The sequence below is a fragment of the Dendroctonus ponderosae genome, unplaced genomic scaffold (genome assembly GCF_020466585.1).
Source record: "Dendroctonus ponderosae isolate FM_Combo_2020 unplaced genomic scaffold, Dpon_F_20191213v2 Dpon_F_20191213_3, whole genome shotgun sequence".
NCBI lineage: Eukaryota > Metazoa > Arthropoda > Insecta > Coleoptera > Curculionidae > Dendroctonus > Dendroctonus ponderosae.
The window spans coordinates 3867998-3889542 of NW_026018508.1; the positions used below are offsets into that span (position 1 = coordinate 3867998).

The window sequence follows — 21545 nt, forward strand, 5'->3', positions numbered from 1 at the left end:
TTTTGCTTAGAACGTGCAGAACCCACGGATTTGGATATTAAGTTCTAAAATTGGTTTTCTTGTAAAACATTGATTATTCCGTGTCAGTTTATCCATAAAAAGTTGGTTAAATAGGTGACTTTGAACGCCCAAATAATAATTTTTGTGGTAAACCGAACACATCCTGAAGAGATTTGTTCAAAATGTTTCGAAATTTTCTAGTAAAAAAATTTTTGATTCCTGAAACAATCACATGTCTTGTATATTCTTTTATCTGTATTATATTTTATAGTTTTACTGTAAATGTGCATTTGCACATTGCAGCATTTACTTCGTTCAGTCTTTAATCGATTTTAAGGAAAGCAGGAAGCAGGGACATTGAAAATAAGTTTAATCATTTCAATGTTGAGGTGATATAATTTATTTCTCACTTAATTTATTCACTTAAAATTAATATGAAAATATTTCTATCATCAAAAGGAAATTGGAAACAGTACCGTGCTTAATAGTGTTTCTCTTGCCTGCCACGCAAGTCGGTCTCTCTCGATTTAAGTTTTCTCTACCATCAGATTAGGTACCTACACACATTTTAATTAGGTCGTGTCCTAACTTACTTAAGATACATATATACTTTTACAAAAAAATTGTTTTCTGGCAAAAATTAAACTAAATCTACGTTATTTTTTAAACGATTATACTGGTTTACGGAGGACGAAATTTCTTACTATTTTATCTCACATTTAATCTAGAATCAGAACATTAGATTACGTGACTGTTTTAGACGGATTTTGGCTTTGAACATAAAACCTACTTTAATCATCTCCCTCTTACGGTATAAGTTTTACGACACTAACCGAACATAATTGCGACACAAAGGCTCATATGTTAAATATCAGTTCACTGGTTGTAAAACGAAACGCTTGCCAACTTTACAAGCGCAAATTCTTCTTTTTATAACTTAGAGCTATTAGTTGCTCGTTTGAGTTTCTGAAGGGTAGTAGCCTAAAGCCATAATTTCCCTGCCAACATTAAAACGACCGAAAATGACTTGTTTTGTCGATTGGATTAGCTGTAAAAGTGCTAGGTTTTGTTTATTACCGGACTTTTTACAACTACTAACAGTAAAATTTTGATGTGCGATAATAAAAATTAAACTGTGCCCAATCTGACCTAAAGTTACTAAAGTATGTTATAATAGCTGTTTTATTTAGCTCTGTAGAATTTATGGCTTCACTTACTTACGCACATCAAACGGGCGAAATTTCATGCTTAGCGGGTGTTAGAAGCTGAAGGTAAAGCACGTGTGTTCAAACCGGAGGCGGTTTTTATAAAAGCATTGTTCCCGTAAAATTAACAATAGCCGTAAATATTTCTGGATTCGATTTAGCTTGAAATTAGTAGTCTGAATTTATTGCATCATGTGGACACATTATCTTTCTCATACAATTGTTGAATCGAATTGAATTGTTGAGTTGAATTCTTGACATTGAGCTACTGGTAGCGGCTATAGGAATAGTTTTGAATAAGAATAGAGCATAGAACTAGCGGCAACTTCTAAATAAATGTATAGGCACTTGTAAACATGAGACACATATTATTTTGTGTTATATGGATTTGTATTAACTACTCCTGGCTATTCGTCAATTAGCTAGTTTCACGTAAAATATCTAGGTACTCTTGATGTATGGTTTATATTAAATTCAGTGATTGAGAACTTTGAAATATTACGTCGAAATTTGTTTTCTTTGTCCACATTCATCAACAGGTAATATTTTCGAGGGGGTTTACCTAATATAATGGTTTGAAACAAACCTAGAAAATTAAATTGGAAGTGTGGAAGTTTCAACATTCCCTACAGGTGCCTTTCTTAGACGACTGGAGCTGTTTTGTTACAAAAAATTGCAAACTCTATAAAATAAGAAAATAATAGTAGAAATAGGAAAAAAAGAAAAGTAATTTTGAAAAGGAAATTTTGAATCAGAAATAGATTTGTTTTAATTTTCTTAATTTGGAATCGATGAGTTCTAGTTAGTTGACACATTATAAACTCAATGCAAAATGAAACTGAACTAGGTACTAAAAATGATCTTCAAGATCTTAAAGAAAGTCATATTGTTGGAATTTTTCCGGTCCAAGTCTCCCAAATTAATTTCGACAAATAATTTTTAACGAAATTAAATGAAATGACAGTTTTATAAAACTTCCTTCAGTTATGTCCACAATAAAACTGCCTGGTCTGCATTTGCTGTTAATTATTTAGAGCATTCAAAAAAATGTGCTAATAAAATGACTATCAGATTTCCATTAAATTAGATACAAATTGATTGCAAAAAATGAATGCAGCCCGAAGAACGAAAAATGAAATTCAGCTCCCTGGGAATCTTCTGCCCATTCCAATCAGGAAACAGCATTCAACTGTTGTTCTCCGAAACGCTAATTCCCTATTAACCCGACTAGAAAGATTTAAAAAAAGACCAATGTGAGAATGCAATCTTTCATTCTGCCAGAGAAAAGGTGTAAATCCGTCTTTGCCATTGTTTCCCATTTAACAAGGATTCATACCTGGAGTTTTATTTTTAAATCGCGCTATCAGCCCTTTGCATCGGCCGTCTACTTTACGTCTCAACTTTATCTTTTTTTGATCGCCAGCTTGTGCGAGGCGAAGAACTAATTTTATGGGGCGCAAACAAGACTTAAACCGCTTGAGAGTTCCAGTAAATGTCTGCAAAATTTCTTCGCAGCTAAAATAAAATTATTTTGTGCTTGCAGGAAAGTCGTGGATATTTAGTACTATATACTACAATATTTTTATTTTCATGTCTATTTACTTACGAGGGTTAAAAGTCTTTTATTAGACGTAGATATACAGAAACAGTCGTAGAATACTACTGTCAGGGTTAAAGACCGCCAGTATCTAAACAATCTGCAAAAAATAATGAATTCCCTGTAGATTTGATATAAATGGTATTTTAAATAAATGGTTCAAGCAACAAATTTTGATTACTCTTAAAATTTCCGAGTTAAAAGAAGTTGTACACTTATTCAAAGCTTAGATTTCGTTTCCTTAATTTCAAACATGAGACAGGTTAAATCGCAATATTTAATACAATAATTCCTCAACGACATAATATTTTGTTCAATATATAAAGTTTTTCTCTATCAACTCTACGGCGCAATACATGTGCTTTACTTTGAAGTTACAGTCTTTCAATTCATGAACAGTTTAATATCTGAAAATCCATAGACGGATTTGATTGAAATCCAGTGAAGCCTAAAGCCAATACTGCAAGCAGTTTAATTCGGTCATTCAGACCCCAAAGTACTGGAGTTTTTCATTAAGTTAATCACGCTCTAGACATTTACAGTGCACAACTTCAATTTCCTATAGAGTCGTTATGAAAGATATGGAATTGAACAATTGGTTACATACTTCTATATTGAGTATCGTGTAACTAAGTATTTGGTATGTTTTAATAATTTAAATTTATGTTCTTTCGAGTCACCTCAAACCATTCGAGCTTACTAAGTTGCCAAACAACTAAGGAACAATGGGGAAAACTTAGATTTTTAATTATTTTAATATCTTAGTACCAAAACAATCCGATTAATGAATCCGAGGAATGATTTCGATTGTTAGTGGCCTCTGTGAGTAGTTTTCGTATTATTTTGCACACAGCGTGAGCAACTAAAAAAAGTTATTTTCTGTTCGTTTTAAACAGTCTAAACATTTTTCATTTAAATTATCGTTCTCTAAATTTATAAAAAATATTTGAAACCATCGGATTATGAACTTGGCATACAAAATATTCTCAGGCGCTACATGATCGTGTGTGGCTCGTAAGTTTTTTCTATGAAATTCACGAAATGGAACCTTAAAAAATTAATGAGAAAATGATAGACTACAAATAGCAGATGTGAATTTCAATAATATGGACGATTTCATTGAAAAGATGAAAACGAAATGTAGCAGAATCTGGAATAATGGATTTTATGAAATGACTGAGTGCATGTTGCTTTTGCTATCATAAAATAAATGAACTGAAATTTGAACACATCGTTTAACTTAAGCTTTATAGATCTGCTTCATATGTACGACTAATGCACTTGAAAAACCGTTTATTAAGTAATCAGACCACGTATTTTTAGTAATGATAATATTTTAAGGTAAAAATATTTGGTATACCGATCCTTTCAAAATTTGAGTGCATGGGGATGGAAGATTTTCAGAATATGCGATAGCAACTAAAAATATTAAATTACGGATATTGTATTAAAAAACATATTTTTGTCACACTGAAAATGTACGATTGGATCATAAAATGGATAATAAACTTGATCTACAACTGGTATCTAATGACTACGATTTGGAACTCTTTCTAATGTTATAATAATTTTTCTTACCGCACTAGTGCTTTTTTAAATTATTACCACACTAATGCGGTAATAGATCTATAAATCATTGTCAAAGTTGTATATTAAAACTGCACGTTTTAAAGTAAGTTCAAGCGATGATCTGCCATCTGATAATGAGAACGAAGCTTCTAATGTTGTTTCGGCTCTTGTGCCAGATAAATCACAGAAGAAATCAATCTCCCATGTGATATTGAGAACGAAACTTTTACCAAGGAGCTTTTGATCGGTACCAGAAATTGTGCAGTGAACGAAAGATACTCAACAACCGAGAAAGGATTATTAGGGTGCTACCCGAGAAGCTTTAATCGGTACCAGAAATGGTGCAGTGAACAGTGAGCGTTTATGTATTTTTATAATAATCCTTTCTCGGTTGTTGTGTATCTTTCGTTCACTGCACAATTTCTGGTACCGATCAAAAGCTCCTTGGTAAAAGTTTCGTTCTCAATATCACATGGGAGATTATAGCTTGAGCTCATTATAAAATGTGTGACCGGCGTTCTGTATTCACTGTTATAATTAGTTATTTTTAATCAAATAATAATTAAAATAATAACCGTTGTAGTTGTAAATAAAATATTCTACGTAACACGTAGGATATTATAGTATTAACGCACTTATGTGATTACACGACTCGGCTTACAGCCTCGTCGTGCAAATCTTCACATCATACGTAAATAACTATTAGTTACGGTTACGTAAATAACTATTAGAGTACTTTTGCCCAAACTGATTCCGATCAATACGCTAACGTTTTTATCAGTTTTCTTCATTTTTCAGTTTCAATCATTTTAAACCATAAATATGACCGGTCAGGAAGTAAAGGACATTTTTTGAAGAAATAAAGTATGATTTTATTTCAACATATAAATAAGCAAAACAATAACACACTAAATATATCCAGCTTGAAGTAAATAACCATACCTACTTCCTCAAGTGATCCATAAAATTTAAGATGGTGTTAATATTCAACTGTTGGTCAAATGAACAAAATTATCCTGATATTGTGGTACTGGCATTAAAATATTAGAGTATAATTCCAATTTCATAGCCTATTAAAATAATATCCCCAGTTCCAAAGTTAAAGTTATCAGAAGAACAAATCTCGGTAATCCATAACTTCGAATCCAAACGCGAAAATTAAGTCACTGCTTCTTTGAATTTCGCCAATGTAATTTGAGCTTAAAAGGAAAGTTTCAATCGTTTACGAGATCAAATTAATAAGCGGAAAGACCTGGGCTTGAAAATTATTCGAGATTTAATGTCAATTTGGGGCGATATTGTTTCACAAGTATTTTTAATGGCATCAAATGAACATTCACATCCATGGGCAAAAGAACGGGTAGTAGAAAAAATATAGTTGATATCCGTAATTGAAAAATGTACCAATCTATAGACAAATCTTAGATGAGTGTGTATTATTATCTTTTTCCTTTGTTCTGTGGCTTTCAATAATTTTTGCAATTTTAGCTATAGCAGAATTTTCCTTTCGTAGTTCGACCAATGTTCTTGTAAAGCGACATATTTGAAGAGAATAAGCATATTTGTGACAAAAATCAAATAAACCATTAAACATATCCATATTCATATTTTAAAACTTATTTCAATGGTAATAACGAGATTGATGGAAAACGTCAATGAAAATATGTGTTAAAAGGGTTAGACTTTTGCTGCTGTTTCTACTGAATTTTTCGAGCTTTCAGACTGTTCTGAAAACGAAATTATTTCTGACGTTTCGGAAAAACGAGTGGCGTCCATCCCCAGTGGTGCTTTGTTTCTTAGCTTACACTCGATTGATGCAATTTTGTGGTAGCCTACACCACAAATCGATCAAAACTCATCTGAAGTGCATCCTCAGATGAGTTTCGAGCAACTCATGAATGAAAACCCTGGGAAGAAGTTTTTTGCACGAAGCTACTAAAAGCCAGATAATGGTTATTTATCGGTTGCTAACCTGGGCGTTCTTTAATTTTGCAATGAAAGAAGATTGGCTTTTGCCAAATTTGAACATTGTACTCTCGATCATCGAAGGTCCCGTACTTGGAGACATACTTAATGTTGAGCTTTGCCAAATAAAATTTTGGAAACCAAAATGTTCATGTGAAAAATACAACCGGCAACTTAACTTAAATATCACTTTCCCATGATTTTTGCCGATTGAGCATAATTTAGTTTGGAAACCATTTAACTCGTAATTTAAGCGGATGAAAGGGATTTCGTTTCGCATTCAAAGGCTTATGGTGAATAGAGCTTATAATGTATTATCACACCAGCTTATCCCAAACTAAAACCACCAAAACCAAATAAACTTAATGTTTCAACACGTGCGGACAATGCAGTAGAAAGCAAAACCAATAATTGAAAAGTTGGCAAAGGGATGGATTCCGGGAAATATTCCTTTCTAATACCGACGAACGGATAAGCATCTTTGACTTCTTAATTTCGGTAGGTAAAACAGTATTGTGACACCCACCTGGCCACTGCTACTATCTCCTTAATCTCTTGTACAAGTCTGACTTCGGCGGTTTACCCAGAGTTAATCCCATTATGGCATAAAAGCTCCCCGCCTGAATGTGTAAATAAAAATAAGCGCTTCGACAGGCGTTCTTCAGCTTTCCTTCATTTCCCGGTATTTTTGTACGTCGCCGTTTGTGTTCCATTCTTTCATTTTGCATTTAAATGAGCTTGCTACGTAGAAACACAATATTTTTATGACCAGGTAGACTCAGGGTTTGATCCAAAATAATTGAGAAAATACTTTCTGTCAAATCTTCCCTCTTTTCAAGAAAGCTGAGAGAGGTGTGGCCCTGAATTTATTTGAAAGCTTTGGATATTTTCCTTATGTCCTAGAAAATTGATATTGTTCTCATATGCTTTAAAATATGAAGGCGGAATGTGATTTATTCTGAACCATTTTAAGCAAGTTTATAACGCTGTATTTGACTAACTAAAATATCTCAAACCAAATAAAGCTAAATTTCGCGAAAAATCTGCCAATTTCCTTATGTACATCATATCCAAATAATTATATTGGTTTAGAAAACTTTGCTGTGATCTTAAACGCGTCTATAGAGGCTAAACAAACATGCTAATTAATGAACAGGCGAATTTTGAAATAAATTAACATCCTTGCATTATTTCCTTTACTATCTAAATATTAGTATCAATTTTTATATGTATGAAATGCACTGCACGTAAATACTAAATTTGAGAAATCGATGTCTTAATTCAAAGTTTCTCATGTTGCTTTCATTGTCCTGATATTCTGATGATGCAAAAATGCATCCACAAAATGTTTTTGGAGTGAAATCCGACTATGAATCCGCAGTTGTGATAAAGGGATAACAAGCATATTGTAAGGTTGCCATAGGTAATACTTTAAAAGTGAAAAAAAAAATTTTTATTAAGAAAACGAAAAGTGGAATACAATTGAACGAAAGAAGAACTGAGAAATTTAAAGGGTGCTTGGCGTCAACACAACTTTGCAAAATATATTACCAAATATAAATCATTATACATTAATAAAAAAAAGTATCAAAAAATTGATTGAGACTAAACCTTAAATAAGTTTAATATAGTTGACGTCATATTTTGTTGAAATTAATGCAATCAATAATTAATCATTATTCTTCATCATAGTAGGTGGTGAGTTGGTCCTAAGAAATTTGACCAACTCAAAAACCTTTTTGATTATGTGGTGCATTAATAATGTATGATTTGAAAATGAAGTATTTTTGTTAAAATACCGAAGAAACCTAAAACCAAAGAAAACATCACGGCGCAACCCCTAACCTTACACAAACACATATTTAATGGACCGGTGCGAAGAGGAATTCTTAAAAAGGTCCTTTGTTCATTGCGTCTGGCCCAAATTTGACCATTATGGTTTGTGGACGTATGCACACCTTGAGGGAGTCCAGGTAAAAATAAAGACATTCACAGCCGGCACCAAAAAGAATATGAGAAAGGTTCTGGGAGTGATAATAAGCCGAATGTGTGGGAATTATAAATAAATCACTTGCTCTCCGACTGGTTTATTTGAATGGTGACTCGTTGAGTGGGTGATAGATGATGCCTCTTGATTTTGGCGAAGTTGAATTGAAATATTATCATTTCTCCAGGGTGTTTTTAATTGTCAGCTTCTTGTTCAGTTTTAATCTCCGATCTGCAGTTTTTCCCATCATAAATCAATTGGAGTTTGAAATTTGGCTTTTGTTCGTTCTCGAGAAAGAGTAGATGTGACTAGTGGTAAATGGTCAGATACCAGTGATTTAAACGAATGAAATTGATCGGAGAGAGATAAAAATGTACTAACTAAGCAAAGTACAACAACCATACATACAAAAACGGAAAAGTTTATCGGGTTCAGTGATTAAACTGACCGAATTTTTACTATGCGATTGATTTGATTGAGCACCGAATAATACTGATTTTGTTTTAGATGTGTTAATGACACCAAATGCCTTGAAAATAGGCAACCTAATTTACTTAATTTACAGATCTGCTCTGATATTTTTTGTTGTTGTGAACACAGTTGCTACTTGGGAAAGTCCCTTCTGAACCAGTCAGACACTGTTCGATAATTGCATGTTGCATGTATAAATGTTCAATTCATATATCCTGTTGTTTGACTAGAAAGTTCAAGAAATTTTTGTTAACAAATGGTTAATGACCATGAAATGTAATATTTACTGAGAAATTTCAATTATGAAAGTAATTGATGAAACATATATGATTTAAAAAATGTAATTAAGAAATATTGGTAATGGCAAAAACAGTATAACAATTACCTCAAAGCAAAGTGTTACCAAGTGTGCAATGGTCATGCTCTGTATTATAAAATTTCAGGTAGTGAAGTATAATAACACTACTCAATGTTCACACATAATCCTGATACTGCGTTTAGTGCATTCGGTTAACTAATAAGCACGCATAACGTGAAGTTTTACAAGCAAAATTGGTTCCAAAAATAATAAATTAATAACAAAACCAGCGTACAAATAAATTGCCTCTATTAGCCAATTATTTTCTGCATTCAAAACACAAATAATTTTATGCGAGTCGGTCGTTTTGTCGTTTGTCGACAGACTCAACAGAAGCAAAATTGAGTTTATCAATTCATGAAAATATTTCTCTGAAACTTATTATGTACGATTATGAGATTTACGTTAAAATCAAATACAAAAGTACGCAAAGCAGACTCGTTGTATTACTACTAACTTTAACACTATTTTCACTTTATTTTTGAATATTGAATATCTAACTTCTACCTTTGATTTACTCCGAATACGAAAGAAAAGAACCTAAATTATGTTGTTTTGGGAATTCGCGTCGATTTGGTTTGTAAACTATTTATTATTTCACGCGGATACTTGCACAAAATACAAGATTTGACTTCCACATAGTTTGGAAATTATTATTGTTGAATTACCGGCTAAAGACCCATAATCGGGATGACCCTAAAGTTGGTTAAGTTGCAAACTATTGCAAGCCTTCTTCAGACTCAAACACCTGCAAGTCCTTTAAAATACTATTTGACTCAAATGAATAATTGTTGATTTTGTAATAAGTCTGCACTAATTTTTATTTCTACATTACCATCCATTTACTAATTTATGATCAATTACTTTAAAAATATTCTGAAAAAAATTGTATTTATTTTTTCTGTGTTTAGATCGCTAAAATAATGTTGCTATATATCCTCGGCGACTTTTTAATTATTTTGTAGAAAAAAGTTCATTCTAACAGTTATTTTTCAAACTTTGACAAATTTATTTTACAAAATGTTTCATAGGCGGAAGGTGAGTTCCAAATCAATAATTGAAATCAAAATATAGTTACAGCGTAAAATTATAAAAATTATTAAAAAATACACAATTTTGTAAAAAAAATTGTAGAGTATTTGAACATTGTTTTGAAAAAGTCCGATTAAACAATTTAATGTTGAAAAATGATTTTCAATTTAATACACAAAACAGAAAGATAAATGAACTAACAATAATTCTTATCTTATTTCTTGTTTTAATACTTAACTAGGTCAAATACTTGTATTGTTTGATAAAGCCGAACCTCAGGCTAAATTTCACACTAATTAAATTATTATTGGATAATTAGATTTTGGAACTCTAAATTTTAAATTAAACCATTCCTCACGCGCAGCGTACTTAACATGAGGCCCCAAACTATAGCTGTAAACTGTAATAATAATAAATTTGTATGCTATTTATCAAGGGAGTCTCCTAAAATATTGCACCTTTGTGAACTGCTTGCAATAAATTATCCCTACCTCTTGTATTTACATTGGTAGATACACATTTCCCCATTCTTCCCGAGGTAACAGCCATTAGAGCTCAGACGCAAAGCAAAGAGCAATTTTAAATAAGCAAATATAACTCCATTCATAAGTAAAATATTTTGAACAATTTTTGTACATAGAATTTTAATTAATGCAGTTTTCATAAAAATAAGTTACGAAATGAACGTCTCCTGAAGCGCAAAAAATATGCTGGGCATATCAGCACTGGACACAAACCTAAACTATCTTTAGAGAATTGTGAAATGCACACTATTTATTACATCAGTTGTTATTATTACAAAACAGGGTACCATTTCCTCAGCAAATCCGTGTCAATCTCCGTAAGCTTATCGTGTTTATGATTTTTTTAAAATATGTTTATATTTTAGCACACAGTAACTAATTCGCTTGCATTATCGGCGATAGTTCAGAACTTCTATATGATAACAAGGCTGCTTTTAAAGCTCATGCTATAGAACCACTATTGGCTACAAACTGACAAAATACTAATTTATCAGTTCGCAAAACTGAAAATGAAAGTCTAAAGCTACAGTTACACTTGGCAAGTTCACTAGCGAATAATCTTTGCAGCCACTCAAGTTGCTGGTTGCTTTGTATCTACACATTTTCCGGTTCATTTGGTAAATAGCTGATAAGGAAATGAATGCAAGTGTAAGTGAAATTGCCCATTATTAATAGTCATGGCACAATACAAGAAAATACAAAAACGAGTTCGAGTTAGATATTGGTTCGGTAGATACTGGGTCGCAGAAGTATTTTGGAATGGTCAGAATTACTTAAAGGAGATAGCAGATACAAGATCCTGATTCTCTCTGGAAATTTATGAGATTACCTTGCCAAATGTTTCAAGGACTGTTAAAAGAACTGCAAAAGTCAGAAACACGGATGAGATCACACGGTCTTATTTCTCCAAAAATAAATTTGGAAATAGCAATTCCGATGCCTTGCCACTGGTGATAGTTCTGCTTTCGTATAGTATATATACATACTACCGAAATGTACTATCAGTTTTTTTTATTAGAAATGCTTTTGACAGTATTTGATGTAAATAATTTATCAGTGATAATTCCACACTTTTTGGACTATTCAAGTTTATTAACTTCTTCTCTATCAACTGTTTTTATCTTTCTTTGCTTTCAGTAGGTATGTTTATGTGATTGTTTTCAAAACCAGATTATTCTTATAACTATTCTTTTTAATGTTTTTGAAATATATTTCCTCGACTTCATTTATTGCCTCTCCAATCTCTCTAATCAACTCGACAAACACGACATGTCAGATTCTATTGAGGACTTAAAGAACAGAATGCGAAAATAAAAGGAAATTAACAAATATTCTCATGTCTTCCGTTAGTTGTCCGAAATGGTTCCTTAGTTGTCCAATCTAAACGCTACTTGTGTTTCAGTTGTTACAACAGCAATAATAGGAATAATATCGTCACACTTCATGAAGAAATTCAGAAACTCCATTCAGAAATCACTATCGTCACTTCTGAATAAAGAAGGGGTGAGAGTTTTGTACTCAAAGTACAGACTGTTTTACAAAAAAATCCCGGGCATTGTTTGAAATGGCTGATTCAATCAGGAGCATTGTTTTCTAAACAGTATGTAAGCGTTAACTTACTAAAATACGTAAACGTATTGTTACGTTTCTTTCGAAATAATAAAGCCACATATTGAGCGTCGAAATCTATCTAGAGATGAACAGGTCATTTATCTTTGTAGCCAAATATTTAAAATTGGTGTTTTTGCGACAGGTTACATAACAAGTATATCAAAACTTGCATAAGACCTAAACATCTTTCTGCACCGCATCAGCGAAAAAACGTCGACCATGCTTGTTACGTGAATCACGAAAATGTAAGTCCAGAACACTAGTCACTGTGAACAACCCTGTATGTAAGTCGACAAGCGACCAAGTATAGTAGAAAATTATCCTCTCGCCAAAGAAGGTGGAGGAAGGAAAACAGGTTGTATAGTGTACCTATCGCAGGGAACAGCCTTGGGTTCTACCTTGGTCATATTGTACATAAATGACATTGTGAGGGTAGTTCAAAACAGCAAAGTCCCTCAAAAACTTGACAAAGTTTCCAGTATCAGTTCTTCAGTCAGTATAACTTAAAATTATGATTTTTCGATAAACCGCCATCAGAACATTCTGCATTTGCTGGAACAAGATAGAATTTATTTGGAACAATTCGGAAACTGATGTTAAATAAGTCGTCCATGTGCTAATTCCCGAACTGTAAATTTGGTCAGGCAAAATAATAACATAGCTCAGTCACCGAAAACATTTCCAGAATATTTTTAACCACCTTTACAAAACAAAACTATTCCTGTCATTGCAAGATACACAGGCACATTAAATTTCGGATCTTCGGATCATCGGTAGAAATTGAACAATTTGATTGAGTTAATTAACCGAATATGAGAAGCTGCTCAAAATGTGAGCCCAAACGGCTGCCAAAAGCCGACGATAAGGTGATTGGGACACATACACATTTGTAATTTAACGGGCAAAACATCGAACACCTCTTATAATTTAACAACTTAATTGTATTTTATTTGATCGATATTGGTCATTGGTCATTGGTCATAACCGTTAACAGGAGGCTTCGGATGACAGCTATGACGGATTTAGGCATATCACTCGTTTGCCACAGAAAGGTTGGCAACACTGACGGCAAAGTGACAACGTCACTACAAGTCAGTTTTACTTTCTTTGCTTTGTCTTACCCATGGTTTGTACAGTTTGTAATAATTAAGGAGCATCAGATATTTACGTAATGTTAATTGGGCAGTTTCTTTTGAAAAACATCATTGCCATCTTTATGATCTAGTTTTTTTGAAATATGTATTTTAGTTTTTTTACTATATTTTCTGTACCCCTAAAAGATCCCCAGACAACACCTCCAGAGGAATGACGCCAATTTTGAATCACCCTGTATTTGTTATTTTTAATAAGTTCTAACTAATCAATTTCTGTAAAGTTTGGTGTAATATCATTATTTTGACAACAAATCGTACCCTTGGGAGGCCGCCAACTTTCCACTATGTCATGAAGTGCAATTAATATTGTCTTGCAGAGACTTGTGGGTTATAATTCATCTAGAACAGACTACCACTCTATTTGTCACTTTTCTTAATCATGTATTTTTGAACGGGTAGCTTAAAATAATTTAAAGACCATTTGAATTACACTAATCATTCACTTTTACATCACTTTTGGATGCTTTTAAACACTTGGAACATCTCTTAAACTTCGACATGGCCTACTTTAAGTTTCCGTCGCGCCTCATTTCGATGGCGCCACCATGCACGCATTCAACTGTTTTCAACGCAGGCCGCGACTCGAGAGAGAGGTGTTTGGTATGGAAACATTGGAAGTTTCACTCGCCTCCTCGGTATTTCGTTCCGTTCAGTGTGATACGAGCAATTGCTTAGTGCACGTTAAGTTGCAGAAGCTCGAGAACTCGATTAATTCACGGCTGATTGTGACCGTATTCGACGTAAAACTTAAGACAAAATATGAACATGCCCGATAATTTCTAGTGACAAATGATTTTCTTGTTTATGGTGATTTTGGATTTTTGTTTGTTGGTTTCTGGTCTGGATTAACGTTCCTTACGAATGTTTGCTTGATGGTTTGGACTCGCTAATGGTGAGTTCTCTTAGCATTTAAGGGCTTCTGGAATGCTTTTAGATGATAGGAGGACGCCAACTCCACATGCATATCTAGATCTCTAGCACAGCGAAGTCGAGCATATGAAATTTGCTTTTGCACAATTGACGGACTTTGAAGCATACCATTTATATATAATACATATATGAGAACTATTTCCAAATTTAATAAAATTTCGAAATTTAACAAGTGTTGTCAGTTTTGGTTATTTTTATTTCAGATCAGGTCACCATTAGATGTATTTGATTCAAACCAGTTTTTTGAGAAGCAGTAAGGTATTAATTGTCTATTCCTATTCTATTAATTCTATCGCATGAGCAGACATCAAATTGCATACCAATTGGACCAACTGCAAATAGAAAATGAACTCGATATTCTGTGATTCGAATGTCGAATGTTGAAATATAGTCTCTGTTACAGGCATCGGCTAGATTTAAATGTTATTGTTAACGCTTTAGCTAAACGGCCTTCATGCATATAAAACAGATTATGTGATTACGTAATTATGCATTCTCTAGATCAAAAATAAATCAGTTTGGATAATTTCCATTCCAGGTTTTTTGGGTATTTTGAATAAAATTGTGAAAATGTCGGTTATGTCTAAGAAAAATTACGAGTGAAATTTATCTTTGAACGCCTGGGGCAAATGTTTAGATGATTGGGCGTGACAATACTTACTCTTATTTAATAGAGAGGAAGCGATGACAAAGTCAATGAAAATAAATTGAAAGGAAATTAACTTAGTCTTGAAACCTAATATTCTTGACCTATTTCACTATTGTTTGCACTGTCCAAAGAAATGTCTGCTTGGGTAATAGCACCTAGAATCCAATTAATTTTGTGCGAAATGGTATTTTGCCATGTACCCTGTCTGCAAACAATTAGCGTCGCAATATGAACGTGTTACTAGTTTGTATAACGTAGCTTCATACTTTATAAAGCTCATTAAGATTTTTGGCAATTCTATAATTTAAACCCGAATGATTGTGCAAATCAAATCCATTTTCTCTTAGATATAACGACTTGATTTAGGATGACAGCTTGACAGGATAAGTTCTTATCAGCTTAACCTTTATCTTCATTTTTTCGTGTACGGTGCAAATTTTCTCCAATATTGCTTTTTCTAGCAGGCCATTTTAAGGACTTTTACTAATCGGCACTTTTCAGTAATTATATTCGTAGGCACAAGAAGAGAGAAAGTTTTGATTAGTTTTCAGCAAAAGCTAACTTTATTTCAAATAATCCTCGTCACTCCACCTAGTTGCTGTTCTACCCCTTTTCGCAAATAAAATTATTTGCAGGCGAACACTAATAGCTTTTCTTCGGCACATCGGCTGCTTTTATTATACAGTGTATTGACAGCTAGAGTAAAGGAGAACTGATGAAGCTTATTACCAATTCATACATTCCTTAACTGCTTTTCTCCAGTTAGAAAATATTTCAACCCTTAAGCAACTCTAAATCCAGAACGTAATTCTATTTCCATTCATTGATGAATTTGCGCCATTGTAACTCATTTAAGTAATATGAATATGGGGCTCTTTGTTGATCGTGCATACATGATATCGTGGTTGTGTTATATTACTCAATGACACTATGAACACAACGAACTCGATCTCAAATAAACAGATTACGTAGCAAAATCGGAGAATAAAAAATATTCAGAACTACATAGATCTTCAGCCATTGCTGACTTCCAAGTTTGCAGCTTGCAGCATTTGAATTAAGGGGGACATTTGGCGCTCTCGTATTTTCTTCTACTTCAGTCAAATCTTTTTAAACTCCAGATTGAAACATCTCAAAACATATTGAAGCAAAACAGAACACTGCGTCTTAAACCGAAAAGATGCTTAGCTGTTTATGAAATGCGTCATAAAGTGTTTACTCACTGTTATCCTTTGCTACAGTCTACAGATTTTGTATTTTACATATAGTTTGATTAAAAAACTAAAAAAAAACGTGAATAAATTAGAGCTACAGTTCGCGTCTTTCATCTTTCCTTTCCTGAAATATGTAAAAATATGCAAAATTAATCCGATCAGTTCACTTTTTGAGGCTGAGGGTGATATTTAGGTAATCACAGTAAACGTGATCAAATAAAATTCGGGTATATCTAATTAGACAGGTTCAATTGATATTTTGACAGCAGAAATGTTTAAAACTAGTAAAACGCCAATAATTTCCCGGCTGCTAGTACGTAATGATAAAAGTCAATTGGTAGAACAAAAGTTTAATAGTTGCTCCATTCGATAGGATTCAAAGCACCATTGTCCCAATGGTATAAGAACAAAAAATGTCAGCCCTAATAAAGATTTGAACATTGGTACTTGCTGAATTAATTTATGATATAGACGTTAGTCTTTACATTATATGGAAGTTTGAGAATTTAAGCAAATTTATCACGTCATTGTTATCTAAAAAGTATTTAACTCAAAGAAAACTTATTAGTTCCATGTTATTCAGAATCTCCGGAAACAAATGCAAATTGTTGAAAACTAGGATGTTATTCTACTAATAGAAAGTATTATGGTACAAAAAATGTTTTAATGAAGCAAAAAATAAACGAGATTAAACTATACCCTGTTAAGCTTTAATTTTATTTTTAACTAAAAGGAATCAGGAAATTTATACCTGGTGGCTTCGGATCGCATCGAAAAATCGACAGAGGTTTAAATCAAGAAATTTTAGAGCCGTTATGAAATTTTTATAACCCTAAAATAATAGAGCCACCTAAATTAACTGACCAATTTTAATTTCCTGTTGCTGAACAGGATACAATGTAAAACTTGTTAGAACCAACATTATTTAATTATGCCATCAGATAACTATCGAGGAAAGTTTTTAAGCACCAACATCAATTTATACTTTATATTCAAGCTGACATACACAAGATTGCTTGAGATACATTTATATTTTTTATGGCTTTTATTCATAGCATCCAATTTATATTGTCTCATAATCATTAACGAATTGACGTAACTATAGAGAGGTCACCAGAACCTGTCCCGTAATTAATTCCAAGCAATATGGAACTTGAACTTTGGTGTTGTTTTCCTGTATGCCATGTCTATAGTTGTCTAACATCACCTTGAAACTAATAAAGGAACTTGTCGCCGTTGATGCCTACTCGCCTTTTGTTTAAGATCATTAACATTTTTTATGTACGTCAGTAGAAGTTTTGTCTCATTCCTTATGGTTGCTCAAGTTAATTCCGCAAAGCTGATAGTTCCCCATTTATTTTCATCTCAAAAAACACTTACATTTTATCTAACTTATGTATTTCATCGATCATAAACAGCGCAGTGCTAAACAAGATTTATTTAACATCAAGAGTCATTTATCAGACCTTTGTTGATGAGTAGCAAATGTATGTGACAAAACAATGGGAAATGCAATTGTATTATTTTGCAGTTTAAATAAAAAATGTTTTCCAAAACTTGACCTTACAGCACTTAAGTATCTCAAGATATAGCAACGAGGTGAGTTCACAATAATCAAAACTTGTAGATCGTAACACAAAACGAAACACAATTAATTTACTAATTTAGTCAGCTGAGAAATATGCATTTTATCTCCTCCTGATCAAATACAAAAGATTATTATCTCTGTTGTTTTCCATATGCTCATTCAATTAATTGGGAAAAATTATCTGTATAAAATATTTCAATCAAATCATAAAATTTTCAGAAGCTAAAGGTTATCAGCATTCGTTTCTGTGATATTCTTCTAAGTGTGACCGATGTTGTGTTTTTCACTAAATCAAAAAGGCCGACAAAACCGAATATATTTGGCAATATTCCAAGAATAACACAATATTTCTGGTATGAAACCATAATCAGTTGGGTTCATAAATTATCTTTCAGTGATCATTAAATTACTAGTTTGGCTGGCATTATCATTTTAAACCGCCGATTTAATTGAGCCAAAGTAATATGATGTTTGCTAATAGCAAAGTCTCTATCCATAGTTACATTTTAATTTAGCTGTTTAATTGCAATAACTTATCGAATTGTATTAATGTAGCTGATTAAAGTTTGATTTTATGTTGGGTGCATGGTACAACAAAATGTTCTTCAATTTATCAAAAGATTTAGTCTTGTAACCGGCAAGTTTTTAGGCAGTCGTGGAAAAGCATGCCTCCCAAACATTTCACAAGAGCCACGAATGGTTTGATCTTCAGAGGTGTTAACGCTTAAAACCTTAACGGATCAGTCCAGTGTAATGTTTGAAAAGCAAACAACTCTGAAGAAGCAGAACGTTCGTGCTTGAGAAACGTCGAGGAGAAATTATTTTTTGCTCTTGGAAAAGCCCAACAACCTCCTCAGTCCTATTTAATTTGTAGAATTTCAGGTCGACGGAATCCGAGAATTATTAACAATATTAAAATGAAACAGTTCATTATGCAAAGAGCTGTTAATGGTCTGTTAATGAATGCGATCTACGAAAGTTTGTTCTTTGTCGTTATTTACAGTTTTTATACCACTAACGGAATTACTGCAAATTGCACTTCGTGTATGAGCTAGGTTTGTCAAGCTAGCAGAAACATTCGCGTAGAAAGCAATTAAAAATCGTAAGCTGCTTACATAAATCCTCATGTCACCCTTGTAAGGGTTCAGAATTATTTCAAGCCGAAGTGAAATATTTGCTAAAGTGCGACTAGTGCAGAACTAGTTGTGATAGTGAAATCGTTTGAACCAATTAACCTAAATACTAGTTTATGATAGTACCAGTTTCTAATGATAACGCGAAGCTATGGCGTCTCACTATCTACCTACCTAGAGCAAGCGAATTGATTGATTTTCACCAGGCCATAAAACGACTCATAAGGATTCGAAATAGTTCAGTTTGGAAATTGTATTTGTATTTCAATTATCGATATAATCGCCCGTCTATAGTTTATAAACAAGTATGTTTTTTTCCAAATGTGTGTCGTTCACATGTTTATTGCATGCGTTAGGCGCGCTATTATAGCACTCTGAGGGGTACTGCCATTCAGTACATTGCCATATTAGGTGAAGGATCGTGTGGACCGAAAAATTCACTAATAAACTGTTATGTGCTACTCTCCTGTAATTGTATCAAAATATATATATATATAAAGTATTCATACATGTTTTAAAAAGCATGTTTACCAATGGAAATTTTCCTACAGGTGTGTAAGTACAGTTAGTCAAAATACAGTAAAAATTGCGTATACCAAGTATACGTTTTTATATGCAGGCCATTTTTCCCCATAACAGAAAAAATGCGTACTTTTCCTAGTTGAAAATGTGAAAAGCATGAAATGGTTCATCAACTTAGAAATCGTTTGAATGACTAGATGGACCAGCATTATTCTTCAAATCAATGTAGTCGCTCATTGTGTAACCAAAGTTTTAAAAGCTTGTGATTTTATAAATTTTGAAAATGTAACATACTCTTTTCTCGTTTCCACCTAACCGATTCAATCTAAAAAAATAACTTCCTAGTAATCCCATATCCAAGCACTTTGAGCTGCTGCTGATGTTAGGAGATGATGGAGGTGGATGCATCATATGTGGCAGTTATCACCATTAATTATTTTGCAGCCACATGAATATCAATCCAAGCCATAATTTATCGGGAAATCATCCTCGGATGCAAACATTACATATTGAAATCAAAGCCAATTTGCAATTAAACATATCGCAATAAATTTATTTCCCTCAACGAGACACTACAGATATTACTTTTAGCTGATCAATTGGTTTAATTATTGATACGTATATTTTCTAAATTTTGTAAAGTAAGGTGATAGAATATACGTACATACTTGATCCATTTTTATTACAAAAGTTTGAAAATTTTGTATGATTCAATATGCATTGGCCCTAATTATATTTTACAGTCTATCGACATGCTTTTAAAACCATGGAAGCAGTTACGGTAAGAATTTAATCTGTTGGCAAAGTTCCAAAAAAATATCTGTTCAAAGCCAGAAGGCGTTACTTGAATAATCAAATTAGCCAGTAAGTTTGCTTCGGATGATCATCAAAGTAAGATTTTGATTAAGATAATCAAGTTGAAATTCTTAAGTGGTTGCTGTTCGTTTGAATGTCAAATCCATTACGGAAATGGTTTTGTTGCCGATTATATTAAATAATTAGACGGAGCCGCGATGTCTTTTTTGGTTCTTTGAGTAATAAATATTGTATTAAGATAAGAAATATATTTCAGTATTTAACCAAAGATTAAATATTATTTTCGTATATGTATATAAACAATAAATAAATAAACGGAATGTGTTCACACAAAATAACTTTTATTGGCAACTTGCAACCGACTGTACCGACGATTATTCAAAAACTGGCCTCGTCCAGTCTGAGAAAGACCAGACGCCAAATGTAGACTTGAAAATCTCCGATTTTGGCGCCAAACAAATTCAAACGGGGTAAACCAATAAAAACAAAGTGGAACGGTTTAAATTAAGCCAGAACTTTACTTTTTCTAACAAGTTAAATTTAAATTATATATGTTTACTTGTGTGTCTAAAATATATTAATGGGAAATTGTCGCCAACGACTACAAAATTGTCGCCAACATAAGCAAAAAATCGCCAATTTCACGATAAATCGCCACACCTGGTCACCCTGCGTCCAGTTTCTGTTTAATGGACCCCCCTGCCTATGCCTGTAACATGTATACGTATATCCCTTTTTAACCCACTCAGTTTTTTCCCATTACATTTTTTTGTTTGCATTTCAGCTCTAAAAATGTTAAAATGTCACGTAGTGTTTTTTATGACTGACGAAATACGTTTCACACTCTCTCAAAGTAGCCGTAGAGTTTGCCTTAAGTAGGAAATCTTATTTGTCATTAATATTCTATAGAACTGAAAAGCCTAGTTAAAAAAATCACTGAAGTATGATTTTGTGTGTTGGGTTTTGTGTGGTTCTGGAATCTTCATTTAGTTGATGAAACATGACCAACTTGAGAAAACGTCTAGAGGGTGATTCAAAATTGGTGTCATTCCTCTGGGGGTGTTTTAGGAGTACAGAAAAAATAGTAAAAAAAATAATTGTTATTAAAACTGGGAAATTTGCAAAAAACTATATCAGAAAGACGGCAACAATGTTTTTCACGGTAATCCGCCTAATTAACATTACGTAAATACCTGTTACATCGTAATTATTAAAAACTC

General features: G+C 32.9%; 1 protein-coding gene across 1 annotated transcript in view; it reads left to right on the forward strand.

Annotated features, from left to right (window-relative positions):
* The first annotated feature begins 14082 nt into the window (after positions 1-14082).
* LOC109540306 (insulin-like growth factor-binding protein complex acid labile subunit) overlaps positions 14083-21545 on the forward strand; it is a 156593-nt gene continuing 149130 nt past the window's right edge. Inside the window, exon 1 of the mRNA XM_019908639.2 lies at positions 14083-14365. The gene's annotated coding sequence lies outside the window, so the exon portion shown is untranslated. The remainder of the gene's footprint in view (positions 14366-21545) is intronic.